We start from the raw sequence: 8,289 nt of genomic DNA on the forward strand, positions 1-8,289 counted from the left end.
ACATAGTCTGTGTTTCAGAACAGTATTACAAGTTTATTTATGTCACATGACAGGTAGGGTTACAGAGAGCAGAATGTCTCTGGGAAATCCTCCCCTTTGTCAGGTGCAAGTAATAGCAATATTTGTGACATGTAAAGCTAAATTAAAAAGTTGAAGGGTTGTGTTAATCTAGCAAGTTTACTTAATTCTACAGTGGGACATGAATCATCAAACATTTGGATATTAACATATTAGTTTTTATGAGCTACAATACTTGTGACCTTTTTGTTAAGCAAATGGTTAAAAAAGTATATTTCCAGGCCAACAGCTATGGTGTGACATATTCTTAGCCTACGAAATGAGGTCTAAGAAAAGTAAAAATGATTCATTAAATTATAGAAAACTATACAGACTCTATGGCAGGACATCAAAGCAGAAGTTCTACTGCTTCTTGGGTGGTGCCAAAGCCTTATTTTATAGATACATTGCAAATGGCAACATATTAAGCATCAATAATTTTACAACAAGTAGTAATCAAGTAATCAATTCGCTGAATTACCAAAAAATTTAAAAAAAATGCACTGTAACTTATGATTTCATGACTGGTATCCACTTCCTTATCTGTTTATTTTTTAATAATTTTATTAATTACCTTATTTCTCATGATATTACTGGAAAATAAAAAATAAATATCAAAATGATGAAGCTTTAACTATTTTTGAAAACAACATTGAAATGTCTAAGTCTTTTAACCCTTGCAGAGTTCTGCATTATCTGTCATCTGAAGAATTTAATACATGACCTTCAATATACTCAAATACTTCATCCACAGTACAGACATACAAAATTGACAGTAGAGAAGAAAGTATACAATAAATTTAAGAAGATAGGCTATAATGATAAAATTCTCCAAACCTATTTAAATAGGACTAGAAATGGTCTGGGTATGAAATCCCGGCTATGGAAATGCCAACACTTCCTTTCTGTCCACAGTATAAAAATGTATTGTATTGTATTGTGATTGTCAACAGTCAAAATTTCGAGAGTCACAATGTTGGTATTAAACAAGAAAAGCCAGATTTACAGCCGCCAGACCTGCTGGCACAAAATAGTGTTAAAAAAATTCAAACAGTAATAAAAGTAAACCTACTCACCTCCTTCCCAAAACACCTAACATTCTTGTGTTGGCAGCCAGCATACCCTATACACAAACAGATAAAAAAAAGTGTGCCCCCTTTCCTCAGTCATATTAACCCTAGTGCTGTCAGCCTAGTGCTGGTGAGAGGAAAATCTGCTTTAACCAGCCCTAGGCTTAGCCAGCCAATGCTGGTGGCACTATAGCAGTAGGACATGCAGCAGGAGCTCTACCTGTTATGATGCCAACTAGCCCCAGGAAGGTCAGAAAGATGCTGAATTCCCTAGGGAGCTGGGGTCCGTAAAAAAAATCCGCCACCAGTGATACCCAGCCCCGTGCTGAAAGCACTTGTGCTCTTCCCACACCACTGGGCAGTGGGTGTGGGGCAATGGTATGGTTAATGTAAGTAAGACACTATTTTGAGTTGGTGAACTTCAGATCCCAGCAAGGCCAGGCTGTCATAAACAGTCTGGGCATACTAGTACTTGTAGCACTATAAGCACCAGCATACCCATGGCAGCCAGGTCACGCTGGCACTTGGGGAACAAATGCCAGCATGTCCTAGCACCCAGGGCCCGCTGTGACCTTTAGTGTCCCAATCCAAAATTTAAATAAACCACACTTTTTGTTGGCACCATAAATTGTATTTGCAAATAAATAGCCCCAGTAATACCTACCAATATCTCTGTTCTTCATTTGTAACATATCCATACTTTGTAAGCTTCAATGGCTCCAATTCTTATAAGTTTTATTGGATCCAGTTCTTCTAAATTTTAAACCCTAAAACTAATTCCAAATATCCTGTAGCTGTACATAAAAAAAAGCCATAACATTTTTCCAAAAGTCCTGTAGCTGTCCTTAAAAAAACCCTAAATAATTTTCCACACTTGTTGTAAAAAAAAAAAATCTTCTTCTCTTGCACTTGAAACCACCAAAATACTCCTCTGGAACATGTTTAGCAACAAAACAAACCATACGGATGACATAAACTTGCTTCTGTATACTGAAGAAACCCATTGGCATGATTAAAACATGAAATACGCTAGGTTTATTCCTAACCTAAGGACTTTCTCCCTGACACTGTGGGAATGCCCTAGGCTATAAAAAGATATTTTGTCTGCTGGGTATCAATACAAGTTTTTAAGTGTTTCGGGAGGGGGGAGTATTTTTAAACTTTATTACTCTTTTTGTTTTTCTAGAAGTGTTTTGTACTTAAGGGGATCCACTGGCATTGCTTGTTTAATACCAACATTGTGACAGTCGACAGTTCTACTGTTGAGATTCACAATTTCTACATTTTTAGCCTGTAGACACAATAGAAGTGCCAGCATTTACCCTGTCAACATTTTCGTGTCAACAGGATAAGTGTCAACATTTCCACCACTGCAAATATGACTACCACTGCTACAGATAAACTAGAGATGAATCAAGATAGGAGTAATTAAGTAAAAACACCTGAAAAGTAGATATCAATATTTCAATCATTTTTAAAATTCAAAACTAAGATTATTCAAGTAAAATGTATTTTGCCTGATTCGTTAAGGAAAGTAAGGCAAAAAAAGTTTTCTCCTTGACAAAGCCATGTTACAATGCAAGTGGTGCAAATTAGTTTATTATTTTGCACATAAGTTAAATACTTGCTGTTTTTTCAAGTAGAACACAAATACTTGATAGCATTATTTGTACAATGAAATTTAAAGTTGATCTAGGACATGTCCTTACCCAACTATAAATCTGTTCCTACATTTTAAATATATATCCCCTTCCAATGCAGCATGGATTTGCCAAGGTGCAAAGTTACGAATTTTTTTTTGCTTTATTTTTCTTAATGAATCAGGCCCATTATCAATAAATGTTTGGCAGACTATATACTTCATTGGGTACACCTGTACAACTGCTCATTAATTGAAGCATTTAATAAGCCAATCATGTGACAGCAACTCAATGCATAAAAGCATGTAAACATGGTCAAGAGGTTCAGTAGTTGTTCTGCCCAAACACCAGAATGGGGAAGAAGTGGTTTGAGTATCTCTGAAACTGCTTATCTCCTGAGATTTTCATACACAACTGTCTCTATTGTTTACATAGAATGGTACAAAAAACATCCAATGAGCCACAGTTCTCTGGGCAAAAATGCGTTGTTAATGAGAGAGGTCAGAAGAGAATGGCAAAACTGGATCAAGCTGACAAGAACTCTAAACACGATTTTTTAGGGCCACAGTCTATTCATCTTCTAATGTGTATTTCCAGCAGAATAGTGCGCCATCCACAAAGCACATGCCATATCAAGTTAGTTCCATAAACATGACAACGAGATTAGTATACTCCAATGGCTGCCAAAGTCACCTGATCTTAAATTAATAGAGCACCTCTGGAAAGCGGTGGAAAAGGAGAATTGTAGCAAAAATGTGCAGCTGAAAAATCTGCAGCAACTGCATGTCCTTGCCAACATGGACTAGAATCTCTAAGGAATGTTTCCAACACATTGATAAATCAATACCATGAAGAACTCAAGCTGTTCTGGAGGCAAAAGGGCATGCTTTTTTATCCTCTAAATCCCAAAATCCAGCAAACCTCAAATGCATCACTTGTCTGCAAATTCCTTTAAATGTGCCCTTTGGAATGCATGCTCTGTTTATAACAAATTTACCTCCATACATGATCTCTTCCTCTCAAACAACCTCAACCTGCTGGCAATAGCTAAAACACGACTCACGCAATCAGACACTGCCTCACCTGCAGCCCTTTCAGATGGTGGCCTCCATTTCACCCAAACCTCCAGACCTGGAGGCAGACAAGGAGGTTGGGTTGACTACTTCTCTCCGCACAATGCACATTCACAGTTTTACCAAATGTCCCATCACTCACATTCAAATCTTTTGAAGTACATACTGTTAGGATTTTATACCCATTCTCTATGCATTTCACTGTGATATATTGCACCCCTGGACCACACCAACAATTTCTTAAAAATTTCTATGCATGGCTCCCTCACTTCTTATATTCTGACACCCCCACCATCATCATGGGCAATTTCAACATCCCTATTGCTCATTCTTATTCCAGGGCTTCAAAACTGCTCTCTCTAACCTCCTCACTTGACCTCTCCCAGTGGATTGAATCTGCTACTCAGCAGGATGGCCACTGTCTTGATCTTGTTTTTTCTAGAATATGCTCAGTTTCTAATTTCCTTAACACTCTTTTCTCCCTCTTGGATCATCACCTTATTAGTTTCTTGCTCAGTTCTTTAACCTCCCTGCTCCCTGCTATCAAACTCTTCCAAGCCTCCTAATACCCACAGGAATATTAAATCTTTTATTTTTTAACAGTTTCCCACTCTCTCCAACACCTTCTCTCCCCAATTTCTACATGATATGGCAATTCCTCATTTTCACCATACCCTAGCAACTGCCCTTGATCAAGTGGCTCCAGCAACTCTTCATACTCCCCATAGACTTCGTTGCCAACCATGGCATTCTAAACGTTCTCGTAAAGCTGTTTGTCACTGGCGTAAATCTTGTACCTCTAATGATTTCAGCGCATATGCTGCTATCTACCTCTTTTATTGAAATGCTCTGGACACTGCTAAACAAACACACTTCCAATATCTTTCCATCCCTGATCAAGCACACAATGATTACTCCTATTCTGAACAAAAAAAAAATTATGTCTCTCCAATTACCGCCCCATCTCTCAGCTCCCTTGCCCCTTAAAAACTTCTCGAGATAATTACCTACAGTCACCTCACATGTTCCCTTTCTGCAAACAACCTATTGGATCCTCTTCAGTCAGGCTTTCGCTCTGAACACTCCACAGAGACTGAGCTGCCCGGGGTTGTCAATGATTTGATCACAGCTAAACGTGAAGGTCTTTACTCTCTTCTAATTCTCCTGGATCCCTCTGCTGCATTTGACACTGTTGTCCACTCTCTCATCATATAAATGCTACAACCCCTAGGTCTTCAAGATACTGTCCTATCCTAGTTCTCATTCTACCTATCTAATTACTCTTTCAGTGTTACTTTCTCTAGAACACCCTCCACTTCCTTTATCATTTGGAGTACCATAAGGCTCAGTAGTAGGTTCTCTGTTATTCTCTATCTACACCACTTCACATGGAAAACTAATAAGTTCTTTGGATTTTAGTATCATCTTTATGGAGATCATATACAACTTTATCTATCCTCTCCTGATCTCTCACCATCTGTGTTGTGTCGGGTTACTAACTGTCTTATTGCCATTTCATCTTGGATGTCCTCTCGCCAACTCAAACTCAATCTTTAAAAACTATATATTCCCACCTAACAATAGAAGCTTCCTGTCTGATATTTCGATTTCTGTTTATAACATGACCATAAATCCAACCCTGCAAGCTTGCTGCCTAAGTGTAATCCTTGACTCACAACTATTCTTTGTTCCACACATCAACTCTATATTTACATCATGCTGCATAAATCTAAAAAACATTTCCTGGATATCTACATATCTCACACAAGACATTGAAAAAACTTTAATTCATGCACTCATCATCTCCGGCAATAACTAATGCAATTCCCTCCTTACTGGCCTTCCCAAAATCAGACTCGAGACCCTACAATCTTTTTTTTAACCAGAGGCTAGATTTATTTTTCTTGCAGATCAGTTTTTCTCTGCTGAGTCATTCTGTCAGTCTCATTATTGGTTGTCTGTTTTCAAAAAATCCAATGTAAAATTCTTCTACTAACATACAAGGCCATCAACAAAATTGCACCAACATTCATCTCCTCACTTATCTCAAAATATCTCCCAACTCGACAACTCCATTCTGCACAAGATCTATGTCTTTCTTCCACTCTCATCACTTCCTCCTATTCTCGGTTACAGGACTTTTTTCAGACTGTACCAACTTTATGGAATTCACTCCCTCGCACCACAAGACTTTCCTCTAGTCTTCAAACCTTCAAGTGTTCTCTGAAACCCCACCTCTTCAGACAAGCTTATAATATTCCTCAACCACCCACTTAATCTTTCTAGCTTACCCTATTACCACCTTTTACACAGCTAGCATAAGGCAACAACCCTCTGACCAACATAGTTGTGTGACTGAGCATACAGCCCACTAAATCTGTTGTAACCTTTGCATTCTGGCTGGACAAATATTCAATATGATGTAGCACCTACCCTTGTGTATTAAACCATTGTCCCATAGATTGTAAGTTTGTGATCTGTGCCTTCTTAGTGCTCGGTATGTAATACCCAGAATTGTTTTATTACTATTGGTTCCCAATCGTGAAGCACTACGGTATCTGCTGGCACTATATAAATAAGTGTTGATTATGATGTTGATGATACTACCTAGTACTAGAAAGGTAAATTGGCCAAATGGAGTATAGTATCACAGTTCACTGAGACTCTAGTTGGATCCTTTTGATCTGCTGGGATTTTGACACTACTCCCCCTAGAGGCATGGAGTCTAACAGCACAGAGGGTCTTCCCCAGGGATCCCCGCGTGGAGATATAGGCTTTGCTGCCTCTCTACTGCAGGCTGTGGTCCCCAGGAAGGAGTACACTGTGAGATCCTGGAGAGCGGGACCGGAAAAGAATAGACTTGATGCGATGACCTGTAAACTGTTGTGTGTTATCACTTAGGATAGTGGAGCAAGAACGCTGAATGAGAAGGTCGATAAGCGGGCATAGAAATACGCTTAGAGAGATGATCTGCAAGCTGACACAAGGATTAGTCTTGGTGCGAAGATCTGCAGGCTGATACAAGGAGTAAGATTGATGTGACGTTCTCCAGGCTGACACAAGGTGTAAACTTGGTGAGATGTTCTGCAGCCTGACACAAGGAATAGACTTGGTGCAATGTTCTGCAGGCTGACACAAGGAGTAGGATTGATGGGATGTTCTGCATAAACTTGGTGCAGGGAGATTAGTAGAGCCAGTTTAATGCAAGCAAAGCTAAAGCAAAGTGACACAAAGAAATGGCACTGGAAGAGAAAAAGGAGGTGCTTTAAATAGTGCGGGCAATGAGTAGAACACTATTGACAGGAGAGGGCTGGAAGAGGTGAATGGTTCTGCGCATGCGCAGAACCCCCGTGAGGATGGCCACCAGAACCGGTTGAATGGAGCAGGGAGTGGGGGCCAGGTAAGCGCTTCAGACCTCAGGTGGTGAAACCAAGAGTCCGGCGTGTGACATATAGTTCTTCATCTGTCTTTATTATTGTTGATGACTTGTTAAAGGAGATAGAGCCCCCTAAAACATTTTGCTCTTTGTAACTCTACCTATCATATGAAATAGCCAAATAGCTTGTAAGAGCTCTTCTGAAACACTGGGGGCCTGATTCATCAACGAACACAAAGTGAACGCAATTTGCTTTTTTTAAGAACAGAAGAAAATTACACACATATGCCTTTATTTAAGTACAAGCAGATGTGAAGAAAATCTTAAATATATCAACACCTGTTATTTAATATAATCATTAAAAAGTATACAGTTAAAAATATTTTTATTTACATTTCTTTATTTGCATGATTATACAGATTATAAGATTAATAACTACTGTACATGAAATGATTGTTTACAGTTGCTCTTAATTGCAAATACATGTTCTGGCATGCATTCATGACCATCATCACTATCAATCAGCACTTAAACCTGCCTTGCAGCTGATGCAAGTGATAGGGCTAAAAATTACATACCATGTTAGAGATTCCCTGATTTTGAATTGGACGAATGTGTGTCGGCTGGACCTTAGAACACTCTTACTGTACATTGCCTGTGTGCATATGCCCCTTGACGTACCGCCCTTCAAATTGTAGGCTGCCAGAAGTGTCATTTGTGTTTGAAGAGGAATTGCATGTAGTTGCGTTTAATGGCATGTGATACATTTCTGAGTAGGCGTAGTGCAAATAAATGCAAAATACAGCACACAACAGGATTTATGTTCCTTAAATCAGACCCTGGGTGTCTGAAGATGTATTCCGTAATATATAATTTGATACATTTGTTTGCAGTTGCTTCAGGCTGGAGGTATTTGAAACAGATTTGTAGCACCACCACTTCTAAAGGAAGTATTGAGAGAATTAAACCCCATACAGATATATGTTTTGTGAAGTAAACGCATATGTAAAAGTTAGAAAATGCAGTCCTTCATTTGACAGAATTTGAAAATGTTTTCAAGCCAAACCAGGACT

This window comes from Mixophyes fleayi, chromosome 4 (assembly GCF_038048845.1).
Source record: "Mixophyes fleayi isolate aMixFle1 chromosome 4, aMixFle1.hap1, whole genome shotgun sequence".
NCBI classification, from domain to species: domain Eukaryota; kingdom Metazoa; phylum Chordata; class Amphibia; order Anura; family Limnodynastidae; genus Mixophyes; species Mixophyes fleayi.